Genomic DNA, 15414 nt, shown 5'->3' on the forward strand with positions numbered 1-15414 from the left:
ATATATTATTTTATGTAGCTTCTTTATTTCTCAAAATCATCAAACTAAACTAAAATGGATCCATTTAGTTCTCTTCAATATTCAAAAATATATCAGTAATTTTGTTAAAAATAATAACAGAATGATATTTCCTATAATAAACTATCTTGCAGTAGCAATATTGGGGTCAATGTTGACAACATTCATTATTTGTGTGATGCAAATCCTCACATTGCGTTGTACAGAATTCTCGATTCCAGCAACGATTGTCAATGAAAGTGTGGTAGAGTCATTCTTGAACAGACATACAGGTTAAAGAATATTAACACGCTTTAAATACCTTGATAATATGTTATTTCTTATAGATTTAGGGGCTCTGAGATGGAAAAAATATTGAAAAAATTCCTTTACGTCTCAAAAAAATTAAATTAATAGCCCAAAAAACAAAATAATATAAAAAATTATTCATTTTACTGTTCTTTTTATAATGTTCTTTGTCGGTATCTCTTAAAACAGGCCAACAATAATCTCCATCTCGTAATATACTTTCATCCCAAATCCTTGTGTCTATCTTAAAAAATAAAAGTAGTTCTCGTACTAGCAATATAGGACGAGATAAGAAAAATTTAAACATTACCTTTTATTAGTAAAAAGTAACATAATAAGAAAGTAAGGATTTCATTCGAGGTATATAAAAAATTTTAGAATTTGTGAACCATGTAAAATATTGCAAAATTTTTTTTAACTTTTCTAGGGTATTATTATACTCGTACAAACAGTGAAAACTTAATTTATTATTTATTATTTTTTTTCTGATATATAGCTAATACTGCACAATTGATGTATACACTATACATTGAAGAATTAGTTCCTATTTTTTTTTGTGATTCATTCACATAATCTATCTCTAAAATTGTATGTGTGTATGATTACACTGGTACAATTATATTACCAAATATATTGTCCTCGCATTTTCGTTTGTACAGAAATTTTCTGCCATATAAATGTGATAGAGGTGCATTGCTGCTGCTAAAATAAATTAACAAATATTCAGTAAACGGTATGGTCGATAATATTTAAAACTGTAATTGCAAAAATGGACAGGAGTGCACGGTAAATATCAGTGATGTTTATTAATATCAATTTTATTAATGGTTTAAATTTTCATAGGAATATCAGTAAATTGAGACGTGAAAATAATGCTTTATAATATATAAAAAAATAAGACTTTTATTTTCAAGATACAGAGGCCTCAAGTTATTTTTTAACAACAAATTAGTAATGTTTTATGTCATTTATAGAGATTAAGATTTTAAAGTTCTTAATAGAAGTTCTTAATAATTAGTCATTACTTACTACAGTCACTAACAATCATTAAAATTTTGATATAAAATTAATTAGAGTTTAAAATATTACTGAGAATGTATGCGTTGTTCATGAGTCATCCATCAATAAGTTTTGACATAAGCCTACTTATTTTCTTTACCATAATATTGTAAGAGTTCAATTAAAAGCCTTTTTTCTCGAAAACCGTCCAAATTAGAAAGTTCTAACAAGAGTACATTATTTTTAGAAAATAAAATTGTACATTAGAAATTGGTGCCCGAATGGTAAAAAATCTAACCTCAAAAAAATTAGAACCTAAAATGTAATAGGAATGTAGCGTAACTAGCGCTCTCTATGAAATATCCAAAAAATAATTAGACCAGCGTATTTGGCGTCCTTAAAAACTCTGGAATACTAAATTTCATAAAAATATTTCGCACCTTTGGAAATTTTCGTAAAAATTCTATTTAAAAAATTTTATTTTGTCGCTCTGTATCTCGAAAACAAGAGAAGATAAACATATAGTTCATAAGACAAAAAAAATCTTATTTTTGGCGTACTCTCACCCCCTGAATTTACGGGAGGTCTTTCTGAAACACCATCTATGTAAAAGCAAAATAAATAAGGAAGTTTATTTTAAATAAAAATTAAAGTAAATAGTTGGACAGATAAAGACAAAAACATAAAAAGTTATTAATTTTGTATTAAAAAATATCACACTCTGCTCCATAACATGGATTAGATTTAATTTTCAGTTCAGAAAATACAAGAATTTGAGCAGAAAACACATTGTTAGACTTTCGTTATCAGATAATTAAAATAATTTCAAAATAGCTTATAATGTCCATAATTTTCATTTCGAAAACAGTAAATTGACTAATCACTACACCATTTCAGTAAAGTAAAAACGAATTTTGACGGCAACACAAAATGTGTGAAATTTTAGAATAAAAGAGAAGAATTGGGAATATAGTTGTACATTCTGTACAAAAATAATTCTAAGGACAGCACTTATGTAAGAAAAATAGTTTTATAAGAGTTAGTAAGAAGTGAAAATGAAGGTACGATAAACCGAAACTTAAAAAAAAACATAATAAAGGGAGTTGCATATCAGAAATAAAAATGGGCAATAAGAAACTATCTATTTTTAGATTTAGACAATTTTAGCATAAATCTACAATTTGTTATAAAAAGTTTTCATATAATATGGAATTCCAGATTATTTCTAGAAAAACCCTTGATAGTCATTTGTTTGACATAAATTTATTTAAGAACCTTCACAATTTCTCGTAGTATGTAAAAATAAAAAACCTAAGTATAAAAAAAGTTATAAACAAACAAGTTAAACAAAAATCCAGAAGAATATTGTCTCAAACGTTAAATGTCGGAAACCAAATTAAAAATTGAATTGCAAAAGAAAAGTAGGCAACTATCAATACATCTAGATGAGAACTTGGTTGTAGCATAGCCAACTAAAAGAGAATTTACCACGGGGTGCAAATAAGTAGAAGACCAAAACAAAATACTCGGCGGCCCAAAAAAGATTGGTAGAAAACAACTAAATGGACTAAAAGTTCGCAATAGTGAGTTAAGAATTAGTATTTGTAAAAATTTGTAAAGGTTTTTAGCTAGAGGTTAGGTTTTCTTTCAATTTAATAATTCCAGACTGTTTTTTTAAACAAAATTATAAATTTAAAAATCGTTTAAAAAAAATAAAAATTTAAAATCAATTCAAACAGTGGAAGTTCAAATAGGCCTATAATTTATCTGTGGGAGAATTAGCTTCTCAGAAAGAGTCACAGAGTCAGATAAAAAAAAAGACAAGCTAAGTAAATGTAAAGTTTATTTTCTGAACATAATTTTCTTTAATAACGTCCTATACTTTCCCATTGAATATTTTTGGAAAAAACCATGCACTTTTGGAGAAATCAGCATAATTCGTATAAAACAACGGCACCCTTCGCCGTACAAACAGAAGTAGATAGCCCATAGCACTAAGAAAAAACCTTCTGGTACGTTATAGTGAAATACCCTTTATACATGATAGGTAATTTTTCTTCTATTGCGGAAAATGCGCTCGCTAGAGAAATCACAGCCTCGTCATAACTGTACGCCATCTAAACACTCAACCATATACGTTATACAGCAATAAAACCGTCATTTTTCTTAACATAAAAGCAGACATAGCACAGGCTGCTATCGGAAGTCGTTAAAAATTTATGGGTAATATGTAAAGTATAAATAAAATTTATTTCCGTGCAATGTACCTCCGTACATCCTTTAATGGCTATATAACATCAACATCACGGCATAATCTCCTCTGCAGACGATAGTTCTTCCTGAATGTAATGCAGTGCATTATAGTCCTTGCTCGGTACGAATTACCGGTGCAGATATTAATGCCTTGAAACAATATGGATGCCGTCAACACCCTGAATTCGAAATAAGCTCGTAACAGAGGTTGTATAATAAGAAATATCTATGTTTGCTTTCGTAATACTTATAAGAATATTTAAATGATTTATAACATACAGGATGTTTCCAAAGTGTGGAGAAGCGATTTATTAATTCGATATTTCGAAACCTGGGGAAAAATTAGATGAACCAAAAGTTGTTTAGAATCACTCAAGGAATACTCAAAAAAATTTTCCAGAATTTTAGGACACATTTTGGGATATTTCAAAAAATTTCCAAATCCAAAAATTTTGAAATATATCCAAAAATTCTGGAAAATTTTTTTGAGTATTCCTCGAGTGATTCTAAACAACTTTTGGTGCATCTAATTTTTCCCCAGGTTGCGAAATTTCGAATTAATAAATCGCCTCTCCACGAAAATTTTTGGAACATTATGACCGTTTTTGCGAATATAAAAAATTTTACTCCCGACTGTCACGCAGACAGTTTTGTAGTATTTATCAAAACGAAGATTTTCAGCTGAAAAAAATTTCGAAAAACATCAACTTGCGCCATGTAGGACCACATTTGCGCCGAAAATCACGTTATTTCATAAAAATCGAATTTTGGAGTCAATTTTCAAAAAAATTAAGACCGAAATCAAAAATCCCAAATGAGGGATCGATAGGGATATTCAAGACAAACATTTTGAACAAAAATTCACCCGAAACAGTTGAACTATGTGGGGTGTAGAGTAATTTGACTGCGACAGTGGCGTTTCGTCCCACTGTGCGTCGTACGCCAGATTCTACGAACTAACACAAATTGCGAATTGCGTATAGCTCACAACGCGAATGACGCTATAGACTTTAGTAACCCATCGATGTAAGGGTTTTAAATATTACAACTTCAATAATTTTTTTCTTGGAAACTATAAGGATCTTACAAAAAAATTTTTTCGCGATATTGATTCCATTTTTCGGACAAGTTGTGAATCACCCTGTTTAGTAGCTACTCACGTTTAAATTAGTTGTTTCTTAACTGTCGTCTTTGCGCATCTAAGTCTTGTATCTTTTTTGAATGGTGTGGGTAAAGTCGTAGTATTCAAGTGTTATTGTTTGTAGTGGTTAGTATTTTATTTTAATTAATTTGGTTGAATGGCATAAGCCGAAGAAAAAACAGCTATATCGGTTTTATGTATGCTACAGTAGAATCATTGATTCTTGTAACTGGTAACCAGCAAATTATCAAAATTGCCAAGACTACTATTACATTTTATTCTCAGGAGAGACTATTTTTATCAGCAGCGAAATTTTTAACTTGTGCAGCACGCACGAATGGTTTATTGAAAATCCTTTTTCTGTCATGTAAGAAATATGACGCTCCACGTCCTATCCAATGGAAATTTGAATCCAGTTTATTTTTTTGTTTTGTTTTTAGTTATCATAGTTACCTCTCAATAACTTGAAATATTTTCTAAATTAACCTTTGGTGCAGTTAACCAGTTACTATATAGAACTGTAAATCGTATTTCGTATAATTTTCCAATCTATATTTACTTATCTAACAACCCTTTTCAAACTGCCGATGGTAATCATAAAAATATAAATACCCATCTGAATTTTAATTGTTTTCCCCATTAAAGCTCTGGCATTGCTCGTTATATCTCTTTTTATCTTAATTACTTTTACGGCTATTGCAATCAGCATTAATGTTTATTGGGTATGGTATAATGTTCTGGAAGGACTGGTAGAGGAGGGCATTAACTGTAATTTACTGGATGAGGGAAATTTATAGGGTGTCCTAAATAACTAGGAAAGGAGCTTTATTATTACTTAAAAATCGTAAATATGCGGATACGTATAATACGAGGAAAACTCAGCATATCTCCGCATATTTGAACTATTCGAAATTCAAACTAAGGAAAGGTTGTATCATTACTAGCCCAAAAATAATCAGCCATCATTTAGGTCCTACCTCGTCATTTCATCATTTCGGTAAAAAAAAAAACCTCTAGATCGACCTTTCCCATCAGAAAAGTTATGCTGATCGTCTGTTGGTATAATTGTATTCATACATAAATTGTGATCAGTACTCCATATAGTAGCATTGTGACATTGAACAAATTAAAGCTGTAATACAATTAAATCTAACTCCGGGTAATTTAAACAAAAAGTTTATATCATTCATATATACAGGTTCGGAAAGTCCCCATGGTTCATCGGCCGTTACTTGAGAGCGATAAAGTAAGTCATAGACATCCGTGCGATAGAGAAGGACAGCTATAATGAAGGCGTCTCATAGTCACCGCGCCCGTTTCGCCCTTCCACAAATAAGATCCACTTCCACTTGTAATTCAGCGACCGGTGGTCATCTTTGTTTTCGTCGTTTGCCTTTTCTGTAATAGATGTCACTACTTATACAATTCCGACTCCGGGATCCCAATATGTTAATATAATCCGTTAACAGAGGGCAGCACAATTTGTCTAAGGTGAGGCGCAGCCCTAGAAAGAGTGATGCCAGATCTACAGGTTTTTTTTGGAATTGGGGAAATAGGGAATTTTGCTTTATTTCTTGGGATTTTTAAGTAATTTTAAAAAGTATACTTAAATAACAACTAAATGAACTTTAAATGCAGCTGAGCACTATACTCCATTTGAATAACTTCTCAGTAAGGGAAACAAGGTCACTAGATTTACAAACAGAGGTATCTACTAGCTACTGTAAAAAGTTTTCTTTGTTACGCGTTGTGCTGCCCTCTGTTAACGGATGGTATTAACATATCGGAATACCGAAGTCGAAATTGTATAAGTAGTGACATATATTAAAGAAAAGCCAAACGATGAAAACAAAGATGACCACCGGTCGCTGAATTACAAGTGGAAGTGGATCTTATTTGTGGAAGGGGGAAACGGGCGGTGACTATGAGACGCCTTCATTATAGCCATCCTTCTCTATCGCACGGATTTCTATGACTTACTTTAAGGCTCTCACGTAACGACCGATGAACCATGGGGACTTTCCGACCCTGATTTGCTTGAAGTTTTCATAGAATATTTGCATAAGAAATTAGTAGAAACAATCGAGATTTTGCAAAACGCTTTGTTGTAAAAAAAAACAAACTTATGAGACAAGTAAATTGCGTTAGGTAACAGAAAAAATTGACAAGCATTCTCTTAACAACAGAACCCATCAAACTTCAAGAGGCAATCTATACGTAAAAACATTAAAAAAAGAAAACAAATGTGTGTGATTCGATTTTCATTAGTTTTCAAGTTGAGACAAAAAGGTCCTCTAAGATTTTTTAGGAATGATGCTCATTGATTTCGAAACTTTAATTGAAATAGTTAAATATCGGTTCATTTATGCATTATACAAAATTTTCAATTGCAAAACTGTGAATTTGCTCCGGTTTGTGAACAAATATATCCACACTACGTGGTTATGGGTAAATATTTGCGTTTAAAACTTTTATTTTCCATCCTAAATGGAAAACAAAAGTTACAGGTCCATTTATACAAATGTTTTTACGTAGTTTGTATACATGTTCAGTCAAAAATATGTATATTAGGACTAGGCTTTCCAGATTACATCATAAGTTCTTTAATGCTATTAAATATTTCAAACATAACAATATTACACATGCAAAACGTCCCCATACTCTTGTAATCTGCAATCCGACAAACTCCCAGAGAAGCTTAAATATCCAAGCCAAATATTCATGTATTCCAGTACACTAACCAAGGAATATTCCGAATTCTTCGGAACTATTTATGCATTCATTTGCCGACGTCTATAATTTACAACACAAATCGCAGATTCGGGCAACTCCAAACTTCTATTTCCACTGGTAATAATAATGAGCTCAGACAAAGGCTTTGATCATTAAGAGGGCTTGTTTGTTCTGAGACGTCTTGGAGTGTATTTGTTCTTTGCGCTCTCGTGATATTCGCGATTGGCTTTGATATTATTTAGTACGCCCCCGCCATTGAAAAAGTTTCGAGGGGTTGCCTCAACATGAGAGGAAATAATTATTTACATCTCGTCTCTATTACGCCTCTAAGTTTCACTTTTGACAAACCTAGAAGCGCTGTTTTAATAAATAAAGTTATTAGAAAATTTAATACTTCACATGCGTGAATTTGTTAATACTTTTTTTAATTAGCCGGTTTTTTAATAACTGTTCTATAAATAAATAGCTGTTGTCAGTTCTTTTAGTAATATTTGTAATCTTTTACAAATGTTATTAATGTAATAAAACTAAACTTTCATTGTAAAAGAATGGCTTGATAGGATATTGTGCTATAAAGGTTTCTATTCTACGTTTTTATTGCACGATTTCAGATAAAATGTCAGTCGGTAGAATTCATTATTCATTCAACGAATACGTACGTATTATTACTCGTTCTTAATATATAAAAAAACAAAAATATTTCTATTTAAAAGAATTTGAAGATCTATATCTCGTAAACGATGCATATGCGGAGCAAAATTTACTTATACAATTTTCTTTGCTTACCTTTAGATGACAAATGGTCCAGTAAAGTTTATTCACTTCCTCGTGGAAAATAGTTGAATTTCCATATGTTACAGCACATTCTAGTTCTGCTATTTCTATTTGACTATAAGCATTTTCTACGTTCCTACATAAAAACCGAGACAATTTCTAAATTAAATATTCATTTCATAGTTATCTACTTTCTGCTTTGTTTCAAAATACACCACTCATACTGTGAACTAAAATACACAAAATGTCAAGTTACCGCAGTTATATTTCCATGCACCAACTGCATAAATGTTATTTTACATATTATATCTCTAATGTAATTAGTTTTGGCCTTACTCCTCCTACAATTTTTTGTTGTTAGCTTAACACAGTTTTTAAAAAATATAAAGTTTAAAATACAGGGTGTCTCATAATTAGCTGCCAACTCTGAACAGGCCGATTCTATGATCAATTGGTACTTTGCGTGTGTAACTTTTTCATCTTTGACTTTTTAACAAATTGGACAGCAAATTCCGTTTTCCCCAACTGTTTCAAGTTAAAAAGGTACTCTTGTTTCAAATCGTTATCTTTAACGGTTTCTGATAAAATCGCTCTTGAATTAATCCCACTTTGGCCAAGTTCATAGTAATTTAAACAAAAAAAAATTTTTGTTTAAATTTAATCTAATTTTAATAAAAAAATAATAATAAAAAATTAAATTAAATAAAAATTAATCCTTTAAATGGAAAAGAGAGGAAAGGAAAATTATTATTATTATTTTTTGTTTAAATTACTATGAAATTGACCAAAGTGGGATTAATTCAAGAGCGATTTTCTCAGAAACCGTTAAAGATAACGATTTGAAACAAGAGTACCTTTTTAACGTAAAACAGTTCGGGAAAACGGAATTTGCTGTCCAATTTGTTAAAAAGTCAAAGATGAAAAAGTTACACACGCAAAGTACCAAGGGCCCCCCCGTACCCACCCCAATGGACCTTGTGGAAATAAATGGATTAGTCCATCAAATTGCTCATCAAAATTTAGCTGTGTATACCAAATTTCATTCATTTATCACAACGCGATTGAGAGATATTGCAAAAAAATGATTTCCATTCCTCCCTCTTCAATGGGTCCCTGTGCCCTTAGGAAGCATTTCCGGACCCATGTTCATATGAACTTTTTTACTTAGTTTTGATCATAGAATCGGCCTGTTCAGGGTTGGCAGCTAATTATGAGACACCCTGTATAGTGATAAAGAAACATTAATTTGTCAGTTATAAATAGATTATATCAAAAAGTGTTTACAAAGTTTAAAAGGTATTCGTCATATTCAGCCCCATAGCAAACTTCTTTATTTCAATAGTTACGAAACTCGCGATAATATTGGAAGGAATTTACGATATCAATTCGGTCTTATATGAAATATATATATATATATATATCATTGGCATGTAGAAATACAGAACATCAAACATAAGTAAACACAAAGTCTTCAAACTGCTACATACACGTCTGTAAAGTTATTCAACTTACTAAGCAAAAAGCACTAAGTTAACGAGAATCGCTAAATTTCCAGTCTAGTGGTCTGAAAAGTTTTGACTTTCAGTATCGCTCACAGTCGACTATGGACTTGTTTACTTCAAAGAGAATTACTCGGTAATTGGTCATTTCTAGCTGTTCATTGATTGCAAACTAATTTCATTATAAAGTCTTTAATTTTCAATGGAAAGTTTTGTATACTAAATTAATGAAAATGCCGAAAAAACGAGTGACAGGCACTCTATTTGGAACTTCATTGAATTAGAAAATAATTGAAGCAATGAAAGCAATGAACTAAAAAAATTACCCTTCTGTCCTGTGCATAAAACCAAATTTTTGGAAAGAATTTTAAATATTGCTATTATGATCCGTTGTCCAAAAAATAAGGTGAACTTGTTTAAAAAATAAAAAATCTTTATTTATGCATCCAAATCCATTTCGCCCCTTCAAAGTATTCCCCATAGTTCAAGCATTACAGAGAAATGCTTACAGAAATTATTACCTGGACAAAAAAAAATAGACCGTATAGAAAATTAAATTTTAAATCGAGTTTCTTGTTCTGTAAACTCGATCCTAAATGGCAAACATGCTTAAAAAAATCGTAAAGTTGCAAAAAACGGTTTTTCTAAAATAACTAAAAAAATATAGCACCGATCGAAAAATTTTAAATGAGAAAGTTGTAGGTTTTAAAAAGATCTATCTACTGTTATTTGTAAGTATCGATTGCTTTGTTACTTTTCGAGATATATCGAAAAAACCGTTAAAAATCTTCTCTTTTCTCTTCTTCTATAACTCGTTTACATTTACGTTCCAATACTTGCTATTTACTGCAAGCATAGCCTGCGGCAAGCCAAAAAAGTACATTTTTGAAAAATTGCAAAATATTAATTATTCTTTGAGATATATCGATTTTTTGAAAAAAAGGCGCTCTCGAAAATTGGCTAGATCTTCTCAGCGGATAGCCCTACAGTAACGATTTTCGGTTTATTTTCTTCGTAAAGAGTTATATTATCATGCTGTTAAAAAATGTTGACGATTTTATTAATTTTAAGGATCAAAAAATGACTTTGAATAAGTTGCACTTTTTTGGGTATGTTTTTTTCAAATTACTATTTCAATTTTTATTTTATGAAAATGACTTTTAAAGAAAGAAAACTAAACATTTACGGGTCTATTTTGCTTCTAAGGCGAAAATGCTATAATATTCGTGTTTAGCTACCCCAGATTAAGTACAAAAAAATAATAAAAATTGAAATAGTTATTTGAAAAAAACATACCCAAAAAAAGTGCAACTTTTTCAGTCATTTTTTGATCCTTAAAATTAATAAAATCGTCAACATTTTTTAACAGCATGATAATATAACTCTTTACGAAGAAAATAAACCGAAAATCGTTACTGTAGGGCTATCCGCTGAGAAGATCTAGCCAATTTTCGAGAGCGCCTTTTTTTCAAAAAATCGATATATCTCGAAAAATAATTAATATTTTTAAATTTTTCAAAAATGTACTTTTTTGGCTTGCCGCGGGCTATGCTTGCAGTAAATAGCAAGTATGGGAACGTAAATGTAAACGAGTTATAGAAGAAGAGAAAAGAGAAAATTTTTAACGTTTTTTTCGATATATCTCGAAAGGTAGCAAAGCACTCGATACTAACAAAAAATCAGTCGATAGATATTTTTAAAACCTACAACTTTCTCATTTAAAATTTTTCAATCGGTGCTATATTTTTTTAGTTATTTTAGAAAAACCGTTTTTTGCAACTTAGCAATTTTTTTAACCATGTTCGCCATTTTGGATCGAGTTTAAAGAACAAGAAACTCGATTTAATATTTAATTTTCTATACGGTCATATTTTTTTTGTCCAGGTAATAATTTCTGCAAATTTAACATTGATCCGTGACAGAATGCTTGGACTACCACTACAATGCACTTACGCCAACGTTTTTAGGCCAGGAAATATAGAGTTGGACGCGACTTTTTGTATCGGCAAGCTGAATTTATCTCTATAGATGCTAAATATTATGTACAATAACATATTAGTCTCCACAGTCATAAAAATGGGAGGAAGATTTTTTACAGGGTGGTTAATTGTATAATTTTTACGTAAATTCACGTTTTTCGCTTATAACTTTTCACCGTTCATTTCCACGAGAAAACAGTAATGTACTTTTTTCGCATTCAAAAGACCTACAAAACTAGCCCTCGAGCATCAAAAAATATTGATTAGATCAAAAGTTATAAACTGAAGAAGTTCATTTATGACTTTTGAATTAAACATTTATAAACTGCGTTATTATTACCAGAACGTTTTGGCATCGCATCCTCTCATTCCTTATCACTGTCTAATAACTCACACGAAATGTGGAATTGGTAAATTGAATAGTTTACAAGTTATGGCTTTATAAACAAATTAACTAATTATTAGTATGGACGATCCCGAGCATCTCCCATAATCGCAAGAAAATCGTCAAGATTCGTTGAAAAACAACGGAGTTAAAGACTGTCCGAAAACACTATTGCCCAAATTTTTAAAATTATAATCGAAGTAGGCTCTGAAATATGTCTAAAGGTTCTCAGCTGTTGATTCGCATCTCGCTGCAGCAGATGTGTACTATGGATATTTGTATGTAATCATGAGAGAGTTAGAAAATAATCCACGACGCTGAAGGTACAATCGGAAGGGGTTTGTAAGACCACTACTAAAAACAATCGTTTTCTACTACTTAATCAGCAGAGTAGTAGTTGTTTTTTGTTTTCCAGGATATCATTGGTCGAAAGGAATACCTGGCATTTTCAATATATTAGCACTTTTTTGATAAATAGGGTCAACATTTCTGTTTTTTTTTACTCTGCTTTTATATAGTTACGTTTAGAAAACAGTCAGCCTAAAATTGTATTAAGACGAGATATTAATTGCCAAAGAAAGAAAATAAGTAGTTTAAATCTTATATATTGTATATGATTCTCAGATGTGCAAGACATAAATGAAAAAATAATGACTACAAAGATAGAACTTCAATTATTAACAGTCTAGTTTTACCCAACCCATTGTACATTTTTCCCGAAACAGCATACAATACAATGATAAGTGTTTTAACACAATACAATGGATACACTGCAATCAACATCAACTAATTTCTCGTATAAGATCTTTCCAGTTCAGGTAGAACTATCTGCAGATAACCGAGTCGTATATTGAATGACTGTCATTCATTTATCAGCGTTTCGAGCATAACAATCGAAGTTTTGCTAAATGTACTGCTCCGAACATAATGTCGAAGTTTGAACTTTCCACATGCTGCTCGGAACACGTGTTACCATCGCCTTTACAGATAAAGTAGGTGTGCTACGAGGAAACTTAACTATTAAGTTTTAACAGTCGCACCAGAGCAATATAACAGTACTGTAATAACAAGGAACATTGTACGGGAGTAGTTAGTTTCGTATAATCGCCAGTTTACTGCTTAATTTTTAACGTTTCAGCGGCAGTTTGCGCTGCAGTAAAATAAATACGACCGGAGATGATAAATGCTCGGTTTAGCTGCAGTTTTATCATGATTATTGTTTCTGACAAATTTAACGGGTTAATTAATGGAAAAGTGAAAATAATTAAAAGTACTGCGAATAGCATTCATGTTTCTCATTAAAAGATTTTAGTTTGGAACAAAAGCAAAGCTAGAAAAGATTTTTTTTTCATTTCCAGTTAGAATAATGAGTATGTGACTTTCCATCTGAAGTTAAACACGGCATATATTGTCAACCCTTCAGTTTTAAGGTTTGTTCATTTGTGTTTTGCAGTTTGCTATGGAACATAAAACTGATTTCTTGATAGTTGCCTGTTCGTTTATAATACCGGTCTAGCAATGGATTCTAAATTCTGACGACTGTTAAAACTACCTATATACGCAGGTATAACTTATTTAATTTCTACAGGTTTTTGGCCCACTCTTTCGATAAGTCTATTATAAACATCCTCAACTGAATTCGTTCTGTCACCTCCTCCCTTTTAACTATTTTGTATCCTTCTTAAGTTACATCGGTAGCATTTAAGAGCTTCGATAAATGTTTGGCTGTCCGCAAAAGTTTTCTATCGACTTGCGTGTTGCATTTATTCCAACATCCGTACCAACAGCTTGATGGTACAGATTTCTACCAGAAGGGACGAGAATTTTGAAAGGCAGTTAAGTAAGCATCCTAACATTTGAGGTCATCTCCAAATGTTGCGACCATATCCGCTAATACTCTGGTATTTGCCATGATGTTAGCCTTCAACAAATTGACAGCCGCTTGTTTTAGTCTGCTTACTATCCACTGGTTTCCCTCCCCTGTAATATTTGAGGAGATGGTACATCTGGGAGGATCTTCAGAGCAATTGACGGTTGTTTCATTTATCAATAAATCCGACAGAATAGCTTTGGTCGCCCTTTAAAGACCTGCACCACTAACCATCGAGTCGTATGTGATTATGTCTGATGATCATCACATAGCTGTTACGTTGTGTGACTTGACTAAGGCATTTGATTGTGTCTCCCACTGCTTACTATACTATTGCGGAAGCTAAGTTGCTATGGTGTTAGAAGTTGCGCCCACAATCTGTTCTCAAGTTATTTGAAAAACAGACGTCAGTGTGTTACAGTTAATGGCAATTAACTGTAACACACAGTTTAACCGCATTGATCACGGTATTCCGCAGGGTTCTGTTTTGGGGCCCTTGCTTTTCGCAATATATCTTAATGAATTTTGCTTTGCTATCGCACCTAATAAGTGTGTACTATTCGCAGATGACACCACCGTAATTAATATGAATAAAGATTCCTCATGTCTAACTGAATCTAACATATTATCTAAAGCCATAAATTGGTTTTCATGTAATATTCTTAAAATTAATAGAGAGCGATAAATCTCAGAGTATAACGTTTGCCACTACTCCAGGGCATGTAGAACATAAATTTGTTAATTTGGTTAATTTGGTATCACAATTGATGATAAATTGACTTGGTCTGACCATGTTGAGTTCATGAATAAGAGGTTGTCTGGAGTAGTTTTTTTTATAAGGCAACTGAGAGAGGTGATTAGCACTGATACCTTAAGATCAGTTTATTTTTCCCTCTTTAATTCCATCTTGTCTTATGATATTGTGCTATGGGGGGCCTGCTCTAGCGCTTTAAAAACCTTTAGAATCCAAAAAAAGCCATTCGTATTTTGTCCAACGTAGGTTAGACATCACTGTCGCCATCATTGCAATTATGCCCTTGCCATCACTATTTGTTTATTACTGTTTATTGGATATTCATAAGAATATTGCCAGTTACACGGTTCAATCTGATATACATAATTACTGTACTCGTACTACTAAATTCTTGCGGCTACCTAGATATCGCTTAGCACTGACTGCGAGAAATTCCTTAAATTTAAATATGTACAATGTCCTCCCAACACATGTAAAATCACTATATTTTGTCAAACTTAAGTTGTGTATAAAGAATTATTTGTTGTCAAAATGTTTTTATTCCGTTAGTGACTTTATGGATAGTGTTCATGACTTTTAGTGGTTGCCTTAACTCTAACGTTTATTATGTTATAAAGTAATTTTTATTGTTAGGTCAATGTATATTTTAATTAGTCTAGTACTTTAGTTGTATTTTCTTAAATTGTTGTATTTATGATTGTGTGTTTTTTTGATTTGCTAC

Source organism: Anoplophora glabripennis, unplaced genomic scaffold (genome assembly GCF_000390285.2).
Source record: "Anoplophora glabripennis isolate ALB-LARVAE unplaced genomic scaffold, Agla_2.0 scaffold36, whole genome shotgun sequence".
Taxonomy (NCBI): Eukaryota; Metazoa; Arthropoda; class Insecta; order Coleoptera; family Cerambycidae; genus Anoplophora; species Anoplophora glabripennis.